Source organism: Adiantum capillus-veneris, chromosome 6 (assembly GCF_014529385.1).
Source record: "Adiantum capillus-veneris isolate H3 chromosome 6, ASM1452938v2, whole genome shotgun sequence".
Lineage (NCBI taxonomy): Eukaryota > Viridiplantae > Streptophyta > Polypodiopsida > Polypodiales > Pteridaceae > Adiantum > Adiantum capillus-veneris.
The window spans coordinates 19,662,836-19,679,968 of record NC_140936.1 but is presented as its reverse complement, the minus strand read 5'-3'; the positions used below and the strand labels follow the sequence as shown (position 1 = coordinate 19,679,968).

General features: G+C 40.4%; 1 pseudogene; it reads right to left on the bottom strand.

Moving 5' to 3' along the window:
• Positions 1-16,270: 16,270 nt before the first annotated feature.
• Positions 16,271-16,855, bottom strand: LOC147455223 (uncharacterized; annotated as a pseudogene).
• Between the last annotated feature and the right edge of the window lie 278 nt (positions 16,856-17,133).

Here is a 17,133-nt window from a genome sequence, read left to right as displayed (position 1 = left end):
CCAAGGAAGCTGAGGACAATCATCCCTCTTTTACTGATGTACCAAGCCCGAAGAAGACGGAAAATATTGTGGAAGAGACCACAGTAGAGATGGACACAGATGTTATGGAAAAGCCGGAGGTCGAGACCAAAGAAAAGGAGATAGATCCAGTTCAGCAAAAGAAAAATGATTATGAGGATCTGGTAGCGATAGGATACACTGAAGAAGAGGCCCTTGAGGCAGTTTATGGGATCACCCTACAAAAACAAGATGAACGGAGAGGGACGGAGGAAAAAACAAAGAGTACAAAAGAAAGTGAAGAGAAACTGGACGAACAAAACGTACTAGAAGAGCCAAAGCCAGTGGAGGTGGTGGCCGAAAGAGCTTTAGAGTTGACAGATGAAGATGAAAAAGACATGCACATGGTGCATGAACTGCTCAACAAGATAAAAGAAAGATCCAAGGCAAAGGAAGTAGAGATTGAGACAGCCAAACAAAGGGAAGCAGAGTTGCACAGGAAATTAGAGAATGCTATGACTGAATCCGAAAGTCATAAAGCATCACTCTATGATGTGGAAAACGAGAGAGACGGCTTGATACTCCAGCTAGCCGAGGCTTCAAGAGAAGTAACAAGTGCACAGGAAGCAAGGGAGCGGATAGAGGATGACTTGGAGGCGGCTAAGGATGAGCTCATTGAGCTAAGAGAGAGAGTCGAGCTCCAAGAAAGAACAATCACTAGACTCAGGACTACCCCTAGAGCTAGCAGAGCAAGAACCGAACAAGAGGGAGCTCTCGTACCAGCTTTGGAAGACCTGGTCCGAAGCTTACAAAGAGAGCTAAGATTAGAGCAAGTGCAAAGGTTGCACATTGTGGAGGGATCATTGGCCGCAGAGGAGAGGCTCACATTAGAAAATCAAACACTAAGGACAGAGAATGAGGCCCTCCGCAAACAGCTCCAAGATCTACAAGAGCAACAAAGAAGAGAGACAGAGACACCACAAGAAGAATCGGGTGGAGCAGCCATAGAGCTACCAGAAACTGGAGAGGCAACCACAATTGAAGATCCAGCCCCAGCTCAAGAGGTGGCCTCGACTTCAAGAATCTCTGAAGAAGAAGAACAAAGGCTCCATGACCAAATAGAAAAGTCAGCAGAGGAGAGTGCCAAGGCGGAAATGGAATGGGAGAGGAGACTCCTAATCTCCATTAGACTTCAGGGACTAGACACAAAAGTGCTCCATGAACAGTGGATGCAACCCAGCCTGCCTTTCCCTTTGATGAAAATTGAAGTTCTAAAGACGAAAAAGAGAATAGAGGAGGAGCAATATGTCGCTCTTTACGAAGGCGACATCACAAAGGAGGAACAATCAAAGAAGATAGTAGATTCACAACCTAGATGGAGGAAAGGTTGGCTGAACAAATACCCAGCCTACCTCATCTACTTGGTGGAGGCACCAAAGGAGATTTGGCAGGATGCAACCTTCTGCCCGGTGCCAAGAGTCAGAAACTGGAAAGAGCATGGCAGGATTGCAGAAAAGAAGCCAAATTGGCTTAATTATCCCAGGATGCCAGGACCAAAGGCAGGAGAGAGAATAGGTAAAGCCTACATGGTGAAAACCCTAACGGGCACCATCAAGCTCTTTACTGGCTCTCCTGACCTTTCATGTCAGATGCTCAAGAAAATCTGCAGGACTCTCTTAGCTTGCATTGAAGTGTTCGCGCCAGATAAAGCCACGACCTCGAGTCTACTATCGACGGCCGACACAGTGACTGATATGATGTATGATCTTTCATTGCAGCCTTCTCCAAAAGTGTTACACCTCCTATACCAAAGGATTATGTTTTTGCCTAGCTTCCACATGCAAACATTCGAAGAAGCTTTCTACACTGGCTTTTTCACCCACGAAAGAAAAATATTCGGCCCAACCTTGACCATCGGCAACCTACGATACGAATCACATTTGCAGATGCTCAAGACGACAGGACTTTATTGACCAAGCATAAAAGTCATGTCAGGGACGACATGAACGCGGAGGGGGGGAGTGTTGAGCCAGCAGAGGATCACACCCACATTTTTGCTCACACTCATCATTTTGTAACCATTGATTGTAATAAATGTCTTTCCGACATTGATTTTGATTTGAGCCATTCATTAAGTAACGGGACTCAATTGAGTTTCCAGCTTGTGATCCCGAAGTAACTTCACTTGCTGATGTAATTAGTTAGAGATGTTCTCACCTCCAAGGCTGAGGTATATAAGCCAAAGTTTTTGTAACCTAAGGGATTCAGATTATTAATCAAAGTGAGTTTTTGAGCGCCGTGACTGTGTCTGAGAGAGAGTGAGAGAGAGAGAGAATCTTATCTACTTGCTACGCGAGCTACGGAGCCGTCATTGGAGAAGCAACACCGCCATTGTGTTAGCAACGGCGAGAGCTACGCACAGATGCCAAGAGTGCGTGCTATCGGCTTCTATGTGTGGTAAGTTCCTACGAGCTTCGGTGTGAGTTTTCTTCCAACTCGTGTGTCGGAATAGAGCGTGCAGCATACCTATAGAACCACAACGAGTAGAGCTACACATTAGTACCATCGGGGTCAAGTTTTGATCACCTGTATTTTTCGGCCTGTCTTCATACGCGTTTACCGCACGGAGTGGTTATAGGTTGATTTTGCAGTTCAAGTCTTTAGGGTGTTGTTCTTACCTAGTGTATAGACTTCCCCTTGAGTTTGGGATCGATTCAATGATTCTAGATCCTGTTTCGTATAGCATTCGTTCGTAGTACGGATTTCAGTCACTTGTGTATTTTAGAACTTAGATTTGATTTCCTTAGTAGTGATTGTCATTAGAAGGTCGAGTAGGTGATTTGACACCCACCTAGTTGTTTTCATGCGCCTGCGGGTCAAGCTCCGTCCTCGTCTGACAAATTCTGTTGTTGGTTGAGTTCTCGCTATTTAGCTTCCGCTAGCGGCGTAACCGCCTTAACACAAGCACATGCCAATAATAGTTGGATATATTTATGAATGTTCAAGAATTTCCCATTAAGATGTTCTTTAAATTTTTAGAGCTAACTCTAAAATGCTCGCAAGAGATGACAGGGACCTAAGTTTATTAATGCTTCTAGGTTCACAACCTTTAAAAGATCAAGGATACCCAAGACCTTATCCATCACCCAGATCATACCCAACACAACGACAAGTGTGACAACAAGTATCAGGGCCTTGCTTTGATTGTGGTGGTCCTCATTTTGTGAGAGATTGCACAAATCGTAAGCAACCGGCTAATGTTAACCCAGGAACATTAGCAACATGTACCAAGGATACCACCCCTAGAGGGGTATTGCTTAGGATGTAGTGTGGATCACTTTCCCAAGGATACCACCCCTAGAGGGGTATTGCTTATAGGATGTAGTGTGGATCACTTTCCCAAGAATTGTCTACTCAAGCCCATTGAAGCATCCACATTAAAAAGAAAAGTATCTCTCAATATAGTGTCAGTGATCCTGTCTCCAATAACATCAGAGGACGAGAGCAAGGTAGTATGTTTGAGAGTCATAACAAGATCCCAACAAAAGAATGATCAGATCCAAACATAAGAGATACGGACGAGAGCCCTAGAGCTGAAACAGCAATGAGAGAACCCCAAGAAGCTAAGAGATCTCGCAGAAGGAAGGCACAAAACTAGCATAGTAAGAAATTCAAGGACAAAAAGAAGTCTGATGAGGAGGATTCCATCCCAAAGGAGCTAGAAGGAGTTCTAAAACCAAGGCAAGACCCAAAAGTGCAAACCTTACCTAAAGAGAGCACTCAGGAACAAAACAAGCAAGTATTGGATTATGTGAAGGGGACCTTAGATGCTAAATATTCTACCTGACCTCTTGAATTTGGCAACCAGCCTGCACTTGTTTTCAAAACAACAAAATAGCCATTGTGATTGAACCGCACTTGCAAACCTTGTTCAATCATTTGGCCACCAACAAAATAAGATTTGTAATAATCTAGGGATCATGCAATACATCAGCAAGATACTTCACCTTGCCATCCTTAATAGACAATGGCACATCTCCAACATGAGCAATAGGATGGGTTGTGTCATCCCTTGTTTCATCAACATATCCTGGTCTTTCAAGATCTTTTAGTTGCTTGAACGACTCACACAATGACTTGTCATGTGGTTTGATGCACCTAAATCCACATGCCAAACATCTCCCTTGCATGAAGCCACATCAGTAGACATATAATTCATAACATGTTGCATAACGAACAACCTTTCATTATCATCATTACTTCTGCTAGTGGATGCATAATTGGTTTGCTTCATTCTACCACCCTAATTTATTGATGGATGGTCACGTTCAAAGTGACATGTTCCTCCACAACCCCAGCATTCTCTGTTATCATTTTCTACATGATTTTTTTGGAACTTTTTACAACCTCTCCCCCTGCCTTTGAATTGTCCTTATCCACATGTCTATTAGGATAGAATGAATGGCACCAAGTTAGCCAAATGAATCAAGACCAATTTGTTTGAGAAACATGCATGCCACGAGTGGTCATTCAGCCAATAAAGGGCCAACAGAACCACTTCATTCACCATCACCCCACATACCATTAGGAGCATAAAAAACAAAACAAGTTGTGTCTGTTTGGGACATAACTAGTGCTCAGGCCAATGTCAAGGAGTAAGATATAGGAGAACAAAGAAATGTCCCTAGTGAGAGCAATAAGAGAAATAGAAATAGCTAGAAGTCATGAAAGGAGAGAAGAGCTAGAAGTAAAAAGAGACAACATGTATCGATGGGACCATCCTATAGTGCAATTTCTCTTTTCCATCCACTTCTTCGTGTAGATTTCCTTGATCCATGACAAAAAAAAATTCTCTCTCGGAGTGATTACTGATCTCCAAGATAATTTCATTGACTCCTAAGCAGTCATCACCAAACACATTTTCCGATTTCTACACAAACTTGGTTGTTGGGTCGAGATTTGGCTTGCCTAGTATACACTAAGTTTGATGAGACATCATATTCTTGTCAGCGCTCATGTCAATGAGATCAAAACTTTGAAGTGGAGATCCCTCTTGATGCCATATGCTCATGACAATCCTTGCTGGTGGGACATACATGTCTTCATTGTTGTTTGTAGATTATGTTGGGCGCTTGGCTTGTTCTTGTGGCACTTGTGGCTTTACACTTGATGAACTAGCACCCACCTCCTTCTCCAGGCATTTCTTTATCTTCGACACTTGTTGTACTGGTTCTTGCTGGATTGATACACTTGATGAACTAGCATCGAGAACTAGCACCCACCTCCTTCTCTAGGAATTTCTTTATCTTTGACACTTGTTGTACCGGTTCCTGATGGATTGGTTGTGCTTGCTTTTGGCCTATCAATGATTATGCATCTACTGGTAAGCTAGCCCTTGGGTTCCTTGTTTAATGTAAATCAAGGAGTAGTGGTTGTAATGCTAGCCTAAGGAGTACAGGAAACATCACCAGAGATTTTGGAATATCTCAAATATCTCCCAAAGAAGCCTACCATCACTACTAGCACATATAGGGATAAAGGAAAATCCAAGGTAGAATTAAAATCACCACCACCATCAAGCCCAACCTAATACCTATAATTGTCTCATTACTCAGTTCATGGAGGAGCAAACAACATCATCATTAACAACAATGAATGAAACATAACAAGGAAGCCACGAACGAAGTAAGTTGTATCAACCAAAATACCCATCACTAAATGCTCAAAGAAGGATGCAACAAGCTTTTGTGCCAAAACATATGGTACATGCACACAGATTAAGTGATGGAGATACACATAGTTGGGTAGAATGCCAAGCAACTATAGGCCAGACATTAAGAGGATGGCCATAAATGCAAAGCTAGAGTTTATTGCTTGCAAAGTTCCTTCCAAACATCAAAGAAAAAGGCAAGCCATTCAAAGTTCAAAGCAAAAAAACAAACAACCAAAGCAAAGAAGACAAAGGAGGAACAACAAATCAGCTTGTGGCCAAACCAAGGTAAACAAAAAATCCATAAAGACTTGGGTCCCTGAGGACAAGCTAGCTCAAATGTCTTCAAATGGAAGCGGCAATGTAATCTAGATCTAAGCAAGAAGCGCAACCTCAAAAGCCTACCAAGATTGGATTTTCCCACACGATCTCATTTGTGCTCAAGGCTACTATGAAGGACAAGCTCAACATTGGGTGCCAAAATCTATGATGAACAACCAAGAAGGTAGCACATTATCGCAAGAAGGAGGTCGGCCTCAACAATCAAATCATGTCAATCAACAAAGGCCAATGAAAGTAGTTACAAGCATCCCAAGTTTTAAGGCAACCACATCACAAATTCAGTTTAGGAGGACAAAGTTGGGTACCAAAGAATACTTAAGGTACTCACTTGAAACAAGCTATCACAGTTAAGCAAGAACAAAAGTGGGTTCCAAAGAAACTTACTACAACAAAAAAACTCTAAACATCTTCAAAGTCAACATCTAACAATAGTAAACAATAGATACCTATCCAATGCTCTACTGAAACCAAACTTAAATAGAAGACTCTTAAGTCAAAAGAGGATGTACCACTTCAAGTATTATCTTCACCATTCTTCATGGCCATCAACCCTATTTATGATTCGAGCCCAAATCAAGATATGGATCAGATTGTGGAGGAAATGCCAATGGGGTGTGTAGTAGCTATCAAGCAGTAGAAGCAAAACCTTTAAAGAGGCCATAATTTTCTCATATGCTCAGGAAGGGTGAAGCACCTTGCCATTCAAGCCTCACTCAAATTTTGCGGGAACAAATATGATCAATCTTTTTCATCAAAGAAGGTTTCCTCAACAAGGTATGATAACTTTCACATTTGTGTACTTCAAGAAACAATCACATAAAGTCCAAGTCGACACCAACCAAATTGGTAGGCATAAGAAGAGTCGGGCAGCCAAGCCACTAAATGAACAAGGCATCAGTCCCAGAGCTTCATGTCCATGTTAACTTTGTGTATGAGTCGTAGCTACTAGGCTATTGATCAAGTTGGAGAGTTGTGCATATGTAAGTCATGTTGTTCATGCTAGATAAGATGAGCATAAGAGTCAAAGCCTAAGTCTACTTATTAAATCGAGCACAGAGACGGAAAGTCCCAACACTCATGCACTTATGCACAGGGAGGTATGAGAGCACCAACCTCGACAATGAATGCCACGTAACTGATTGTGGAAGGCTATTTGGACTTTTAAAGTTAAAAATGCTACCACATATCACTTAAGTATCCTTAAACTTCCTTAAGTGTGATATGATGTGCGAGGAAATTTAAGTATCCTTAAATTTCCTCGCACATCATATCACACTTTTTCAAATGCATTGACTATGTGGCATAAATAGGGTGTCACACTCTTTGACACATGCAGTAGACACTCTCATTTACCATACCCAGGCACTATCACTCTACTAATACAAGATACTCTCAGGAAAACTCTAGAAACTATACATAGCACTTTGTCCCACTGGTTGTTTCCCCTCGGCCATAGCACCATAGTCTTTTTCCTTCTTTCAAGCTAATAAATCCATCATGAAAAGGCTCAACATACATTAACCAAGTACAAACAATGTAAAAAACACAAAGCCAGATCAAAGAGCTCCTCAAGAATACAATTCCTCAAGCTACAAACCGTCAACCCACAAGAAGTGAACAACTAGCAACAAGCCGCCTCAGAAGTTGCTTGCCATACACAAGTCAACATGGGGGAGTGTTCCAAGAAATGGGGAATGGAGCACATACAAAGAAAATATGGAGTATTCAAAGGAGAATGGGCTTAAAGAGGAATGCTACAGGAATAAGATGGAGCTATAAAGAAATCAAAGGAAAGTAAGAAGAGTAAGTGGGAGTATATGTTGTGGAATAGAGCACATACAAAGCAAATATGGAGTATTCAGAGGAGAATGGGCTTAAAGAGGAATGCTACAGGGATAAGATGGAGCTATAAAGAAATCAAAGGAAAGTAAGAAGAGTAAGTGGGAGTATATGCGGGAAGCAACTACATGAAGATTATTTTGATTTTCCCGCACCCACCTATTTATCTCGCCCAATTAAGCCTTGTAATACTTAAATCCGTTTGTAATTGGGGCCATGTGATTCTACTAAGTAAACAAGAGCCATTTTGAAGCCCAATGTGAAACCCACACTCATTTAGCCCTAAGTATAAAAGCCAAAAGTTATGGGAGTATATGCTGCGGAATAGAGCACATACAAAGCAAATATGGAGTATTCAGAGGAGAATGGGCTTAAAGAGGAATGCTACGGGAATAAGATGGAGCCATAAAGAAATCAAAGGAAAGTAAGAAGAGTAAGTGGGAGTATATGCGGAAAGCAACTACATGAAGATTATTTTAATTTTCCTGCACCCACCTATTTATCTCGCCCAATTAAGCCTTGTAATACTTAAATCATTTTGTAATTGGGGCCATGGGATTCTACTTAGTAAACAAGAGCCATTTTTAAGCCCAATGTGAAACCCACACTCATTTAGCCCTAAGTATAAAAGCCAAAAGTTAGGGTTTTTTAAAAGATCTCACTTTAGCTAAAACTAGAGGAGCTTACACAAAGAGAAGAAGGTGATTTTTACGGCACTCACTACGTGCGTATTATGTAACATTCTTCCATTATAATGCAAGGCAAGGCTTTCCCTATTATTATTGTCCATTGTACAAGCTTTATTTCATTGATTTTGATTAAGAAATGTTGATTATATCTCGTGTGTGATCTAGGTAAAAGAGTGTGTATTGTGGTGATTAATCATTGATTAAGAGTGTTTTGATTGTGTTTAAGTCATTGAATGGTGTAGCTTTACCTTGTTGAAAGAGTATGGGAGTAGTAAATTTATACTTATGTGTAGAGGATTGATGGGATTGGTTGTAGTAAAGCTGTATTAAGGACTCTATATGTTTGCGTAGTTCCAAGAGAAGGATGTTACATACGGACATGTATAGTGCACTTTTTTACCATGCTATTCGAACACATGACTATTCCTTGCATGCACACACTAAATGACTCGACAAAACATGCACAATTGAGAGCTAGTGAAGACTCCTCTCTCATGACAAAGACTTCACTAGCTACCCTCCTTACCAGTTTGTTGATTCTCCTTACTATGGCTATGAGTAGTTTTAGTAAGATAGGTTTGGCTACAACATCCGGAAGCTTGATTTTCACATGGATTATGTTAAGCTTCTTACCTTGGCTATTTTGTTCTGCACTGCAATGTTGCAAGCGTGTGTGTATGTAACTGTTGCAGTCTGTGTCTATATTGAGAGAGAGGATGCCCTCATGATCAAGTGCTTATTTGGTGTGACCTTCTTGTGCATGTCTTGCAAATCACTACATTCTAGGAGACAACATTTTGTGAAGGTAGCCCATCAAGCAGTTGTCGCATCTTTGAGATAGCACCGCACTTGGCATACATGTCCCCACTAGGGCATTGCTCAACACAATTTTGTTTTGCCTTGCAATCTTGTCATTTGATTCTGGCACATGCTTTCAAGATGAATGTGACTGTCACTTCATTTCGAAGGATGCCAATGTAAAAGGGTTTTCTTCCAATATAGGGAAGATGCTATACCTTGAACAAAATGTCATCCAAGGATCACATTACCCGGCTAGGGCATGGAAACATCTCACACGTGAGAGAGTTCAATAGATAGAAGAATAGAGAAGTGGATTCTATGAGGCAAGGAATGAAGTTAATGGATGGGAAATGCCATTAATTGACAAGCCCACCTTACTTCTCCTCAATCTACTACTCTCAACCGCTCAACATGAAAGCAATGGGGCATCCCTTGCTTGTATCAACCACACACTCATACACACACACACTCTACTCAAAAAGCATGCATTCTTAGATTAGATGAGATTAGCACACACTAATCAAACCATAAGCAATCCATGCATACATTCCTCAAATCTTATCAACAATCATCATACACTCTTGGAGTTAGAATGGCATACACATGCAATGGAAAGAGACAAGCAACCTCAAGCATTCGTCAATGCGAGCAACACACACACACATACTACAAACATAGAATAGGAGAGCCATAGAGAAAAGAAGTAAGCCCTTGCATTAGAAATGAAAGTTCTCTACATAGTTAGCCATGAAAAGCTCAAGAGCCTCCAATATCTTCCTCACTAAGCTCTTCTCAAAAGCATACACTCAATAATGAGCACTCAAAGAATGAGATTCACACCTCACAAAGTGTCCTTTATACCTAGGGTTTATTGGCCATGCCCATTCACAACTAGGGCACCCATTGCACTAGAATACACACCTAGGCATAATTTGGAAGCTCACTAGTCACTCATGTCTAGTGACTTACAAGTTGGAACTCTCATTGAGCCCATTTACCAATTACTATTCAATGAGATTACAAATGGGAAATATTTACATTGTTTTTTTGACTTAAGATAATGTGACACTTGATAGAACTTGCAGTGACCGCTCCATTGCACATCCATCCTTCCCGGAATACACCATATTTGCTTTGTATTTGCTCTTGTTCTATAATTGTCAGAACATTCCCCCCTTCCTAAACTGTGCACGTCCTCGAGCATGATAAAAGCTACAAAACAATGGGAGACAAGTAAAGTTGCCAAAAAAGATGACATAGCAATAAGCAATGACAATGGGTATGCAAACATGCAAGTGAAAGGCCAATTAAAATTTTAAAGAGTGCCAAAAGTAGCAAGCTAATTCTAGTCAAAGTGAGACAAAGTGGTAGATAATGCTAAGCAAAGACAATTGTGCTTATATGCCATGGGTTATGATCGTAGTCTCAATGTCCTTCAAGTGTTTAAGGTGTTTCGAAGTGGTAGTCCACTTCTAAATAGAAGCCATGGTGCTTGGACTTTTTTTATAATAAATATATTAAATACATAAGAGTCAATCAGGTGTATCATTATTATCTTGATTAAGAGTAAGGTTCCATCCCAATGAGATCCAAGCAATGGCCAAGAGAGTGTGATTATTTAGGGAGCTTTTAATTTAGAGCTTTTTCAACAAATTGAAAAAAATATAGAGCTTTTTACTTAAAATCACAAAAATATAGAGCTTATTCAGCACGTTGAAGAAAACCTTGTGACTTGCATTTTCTAATTCATGAAATTTGTATAAGATGGAAAGATTTATGGAATGAGTGAGTAGAGAGAGGATATATAAATAATACGTAGGGATAGGAGAGAGAAAATAAGATGACTTAAACACATGAATTTTTCATCGTTTTGGACTATAAATCCTTGAATGCATGGAAGCAAAGCACTTTAATTGGAGGATTTTTCCCTATATAATTAATATAAATCATCCTTGAATGTGGGTGTTATGTAAAAATTAGAGACAGGGCAGAGAACTGATGAGTAGGGAGAGGAGAGAGAAAATATCCATGATATAAACACATGAGTTTTTTCATCATCTTGGACTATAAACCTACAATGCATGAAAGGGAAGCCCATTCCTTAATCTCACATAGTAAATATCTACAATAGTAAATTTGAATCCAAAATGTGTTCCAGATACGCAATGTCAAGCATACATTTCTTAAGGAAAAAAACAAAGCTATAACCATAACAAAAAAATATTTATAGACTAAGAAACCATAACTAAACAAAATGTACTCTAGTCCCAACTCAAATCCAAAAGCATGGCATCTAAGCGACAGGCCTATAATGAGTAACTATCTTGTTTGCAATGCCTCTAAACATCTCCTCATCTTCCTCAGATATTATCTCAAAGGTCCTCCAAAACCCTATGTAGTTAGGGAGGACCATCTCTAGCATGTCGACTTTCACGACATCAAGGTGTCCTCGCGACGCTTATAGAGACTCCACCATCCCCATTGCACAAAATATGCAAAAGATAATCTTGGTCATCTCCTTCGTGGACACCCGCATACATACATACATATATATACATATATACATACATATATATATATATATATATATATATATCACTATAACAAAATGTCTCTTAACGACAACTATATCGACGTTATATGAAGGAATTAGAAAATTCCCCATCATCATTATAGTCATTGTTATTAGCATTGCAAAGAGATAGTCAGTATCATCGTCGCTGTGGGTATCGGTATAAACATCAGCATATGTGTCGGTATAGGTGTTGGTATACCGACGCTTATAGAGATGATGATAGAGACGCTTATAAAGACGCTTACAGAGATGCTCATACCGACGCCAATAGAGACACCTATATAGACGCCAATAGAGACGCTTATAGCGATGAGGCCATGCCATCCCAAAAACTATGACCTCTTGGTCATTTTGTATCATCGTTGATAAAATAAGGAGTGATTTACACACATTGATCATCCCATAGCCTCAAAAAGTTAAAAATAACAACTTGAACTAATTCAAATATAATTTGAACAAGCACTTGAGTAGATATGAATTTTAAATTACAAATTAAACATGAAATAACATGAAGACACCAATTGATGTGAACAGAGACAACTGCATATAACTTAAACCATAAAGTGTGATACAACGCATTAAAAAAATACAAGTGTATGTCAATATGGTCATCACCATAAGCATGAACTCAAATCAATGATAAATATAAATAGAAAACATATGTACATGAGGTAGTGATCAATGCTACATAAATAAGACCGTCGATACAAAAAATGACTATATGCTAGGACTATAACAAAAAATGCCTGATGTCACAGCTGCAGTGGATCTGGTAACATTGCCCAAAAAAAGCGCTCGGTATAAGGGACTGCAACAAAACTCCACTGAGCTCATAGCTGAGGTGGATCCATGCTTTGTTTTGATTCCTAATCTTGCTTAATGCTTCATTAAGTGTGATTAGTGAGTAGTGGTGTGTATGACCTTTTCTTTCAGAATCTTGGTAGCTTAGCATGTTTAGCATTAGATTCCATAGAGTTTGACACACTCTATGTATGCCTCCATGCCCTAATCGAGTTCCTCCCCTACATTTGATACATTTTGTGTTAGTGCAAGCTATGCTCCCTTCATTCGCCGATCGCGGCGAGCCCTTCCAATCATGTTAATGTACCACGTGAGTTCAATAGGGGGGGTTATTTAATTGAACATTTTGGAACAAATTAATAGAATTACATTAACAAGAGGGGGGTTTTAATTCTATTTATAAAAAAAAACAATATTTTTATGAAGAAATAAGAAAATCTAGACATGTTAAAAGAGGGGTTTTTTAATTACCCTCTGAACGCACAAATCGAGTAAGGCATCGCGTAGGGGAAAGAATCATGAGGCTGTCCAAGCCGAAACCAAAAAATGGGAAGAGATCGATGTGCTGAATCTTTTGTCTTGAATTGATAGAGGTTGTTTTGATCTCTTTTTGTGATATCCACCGCACTAATTCTACCATTTTGTAAATAATGGTTCAAATTCCCACTGTTGATGACCCTACCACGCAGATGGGTAGAATGAATTGCAAAATAGATTGAGATCATTATCGGTGGGGCTAGATTAAGAGCATGCTATGTCAATATAGATTAAGAATCTTTGCGAGGACATACTTGACACATCTTGTACCAATCGTGCGATTTGAGACCGCTCAGCTTTCCATCCTTAGTGAAAGTCATTCGAAGTGAGTGCATGAGACCTGTTGGCGTATGGATGGAGCGTATCATATGCTTTGCACTAGGCTCCTTTTGGACTTTGATAACACCCAAGGAGCCTTTGGCAAGGTTGTGCGACCATTTGCATGGGTCACATGCCACATCTCTTCCATAATTCCCACATCTTGCAAATCTTCTCGTGCACCATGGGAGTCCTTTCTGCTGGTAATGTGATCCCACAGTAGACTCCCAACATTTTTGAAGATATGAATTGGATCTAGGAGATGATTGATATGTAAGCTTGTCCAATAAGGTATCTCATATATAATTGAAAACCTTTTCATCCCTAGGGGACAACCCTTCATGATGTCGTTGCTTCAGAAGATGCCCATCCTTAGCTGTCATATATAGGGGTCGACGCCCGAGGAATCCCTCACGATGTTCATGTGCCTTAGGAAGATAAGCTCGATGCCCTTGGTATATCATCTTCTTTAGTGTATTTAAGTAACATGCATTTAATCCTAGCCCACAAATCGAACATGCATGATAGCCACTAGTGACAAGACGTGAGATTTAGATAATTAGAGATTCAAAAATTACAGATCCATTAACGTATTTCATACTAACATTATATTAATTATACCTGAACACTCCCCATATCCAGGGTAGTCATGCATAGTCCACATAAGTATGCCTCTGATATCATTTGTCTATCATGATGCTTACTTTTATCTACCACCTCGATGCCATACCACAACTCTTTTAGCTCATTAACAAGGGGTTACACATCCATATATCTTTACCTTTGTAACGACCAGGCCCAAGCAAGCTCAATATCAAATGCCCCTTCTTGGTTGTCAACCATGGTGGAATGTTGTAGTTCACAACTACTACGTGCCCATCCATCACTGAACCAAGATGCAAATGACGAGCCTCTTGTGCAAATTCTAGCCCCCAACGCTCATCAATATGCTTCCAAGCCATGCAATCTGCTGGAATGCATTGAATACCATCTTTGGAGCGATTTTGGGAGTGCCAAGACATAAGACCTACTATTTTTTGCACCTAAACATGTGCTCTATCCATGGTATTAATGGATGTCTCAATACCCTTTCTGGCATAGTACTCCCCTGCAAATCTTTACGATACCGATTAGAACCACAAGCTGGACAGTTTTCCAATTCTACATACTTCTTTTGAAAGAGGACACAATCATTGGGACAAGCATGTATGGTACATAGCCCACACCAAGCTTTTGGAGTATCTTTCTTGCATCATCTCTACAACTCGGCATTGTATTTTGTGCTGGTAGTATGTGATTTTTCAAAAGCCTGTATACCACATGATATTAAACATATATCTATGGTGATCAAAGTTTATGTACTTCACATTTCATAAACTGTCGAATTATACCTAAATAGCTATGTGACACTTTTATCACTCCACCCGAATGATTCTTGAAGATTTAGCAATGCAAGCACGGCCTTAAGGTGAGAAATACTCAAGCCTTCATATAATGTCGTACGAGCCTCCTACTTCATATCATCGGCTATGGGATTAGTGGCCTCGAATATAGCCTCTACCATGTCATTCATTCCGGATGCAAAAGTGTGTTTTAGTACTTGGGCTATGTTCCTTGATGTTTCCTTAGTCAAAGGAGTGAATTGACTACCCATTACACTTGAGTTTTAACTCAATTTAGCATAGGGTTAGCTTATGGTTAATGCGTGCTTGCTTGCCAATATGTTTGTGATTGATACGTGCACTGCAAGTGGTCACATCCCTTAGAGTGTAGGTTTTGATTCCGTAGAGCTTGACACGCACATGTAGCCCTCACGCACTAGCCAGGTCACTTCCCTAGCATTGATATTTTTGTGTGTGTGCTAGCGAGCTATGCTATGTCATCTGTCGTGGCGGCGAGCCACTAACAAACAAAAGATTTTATCATTTTCAAGGAATCTTGCAATGCAATTGGGTTCTGAAACCCATCAACACTCTTCTTCAACTTCTGCTTCATCTTTCTATTAGATTGGCTCCCAATTATATGAAGGTGATCATGGTACCCTTCTCCATCACCAAATAGCACTCTGACATAATTTTGAGCTCGTTGCTTCTTCTCAAGGTGATCATGGTACCCTTCTCCATCACCAAATAGCACTTTGACATAATTTTGACATAATTTTGAGCTCGTTGCTTCTTCTCAAGGTAGACTATATTCTCCCATCGTTGTTGCACTCGCACTCCCCTTCCTACAGATCTATGGTTTCTATTGGGATTTTCATCCTATTTGGCATCAGCTTCCATCTTCTCTATGGTGTAATAGTAGAGCTTTGGGTTGTATACCAGCTCTATAGCTAGTTGAGAAGACAACCCTAGCTGTGAATTTGGCTCTTGTTGCCCGTGGTATTCTTGCTTCAGCTCATGCTATTTGTCTTGTGCATGTTTTGTCCTCTTTTCCTTGCATACCAGATGCTCTTCCTCCTCTTCTTCTTCTTGTCCCTCTTCATCCCAGGCATCTTCCTTAGATCTTTCTCTTTCCTCTTATTTGGCAGACTCTCCCCCTCCTTCATCTCTTTCTTCGCCCTCCCTATAATCACTTGGCGGGTATACCAGTATCACCACATAATCATCTGTCTCGAGTACCCTTTGTAGCATGATCTTTCTCCTCCTCAGATGATCTTTCTCATGAGTACCCTTTGTAACATGATCTTTCTCCTCCTCCTTCATCTCTTTCTTCGCCCTCCTATCATCACTTGGCGGGTATAGCAGTATCTCCACATAATCATCTGCCTCATGAGTACTCTTTGTAGCATGATCTTTCTCCTCCTCAGATGACTCTATGTCAATGATCACTTGCTATGACATGTGAGGGTTCCTTGCTCTTGTCGTATCTTCCTTTTCCACAACAGCTCTGTAGTACCTTTGTTCTTCTTGTGGATCATACTGTTCATACTCTGAGGGGATTGGTGTTGGTGTTTTCCTCCTTGAAGTGTTTCCCTTCTTAGTAGCTTTTCCTCCTCCTTGAGTTGCCAGCTTCGTCCTAGTTTGCTCCTGGGGTCTAGTACCATCTGAAGCTTCTTGGTCAATCACCTCCTTTGAGTTTCACTCTCGTTTAGGTCGAGGGATGCTTACATTGGACACCTTATGAGAGATAGGTATGCTAGGTTAGCTCATAAGAGGTTTTGGTAGCTTGTCTAGAGCATCCAATGCTCTATATGCTATCCTCGACAACATCGGAGGAGCTCCCAAATACCTGTCCTTCTGGCATTTCGCAATTGAATCTCCTCTTATTTGCTTACTACTACCGATTCTCTTTATCTGTGCAAGCAATAACCCTATCACATCTGGCTCTTCTTCCGTGTCCTCAAAATACGCCATGGTAAAACCCCATGCCATCCGAGCCTCTGACCTAGTAACCTGTGAGGAATTGCCAACGAGAAGTGTTGCGCATATAGTTGTAGCGCGAAAGCAACCTCCTAGAAGTTCGGAGATGAGAACGTGAGTGGATCACTGTCACCTTTTCATCCTCACTCCTCTTTACATCCT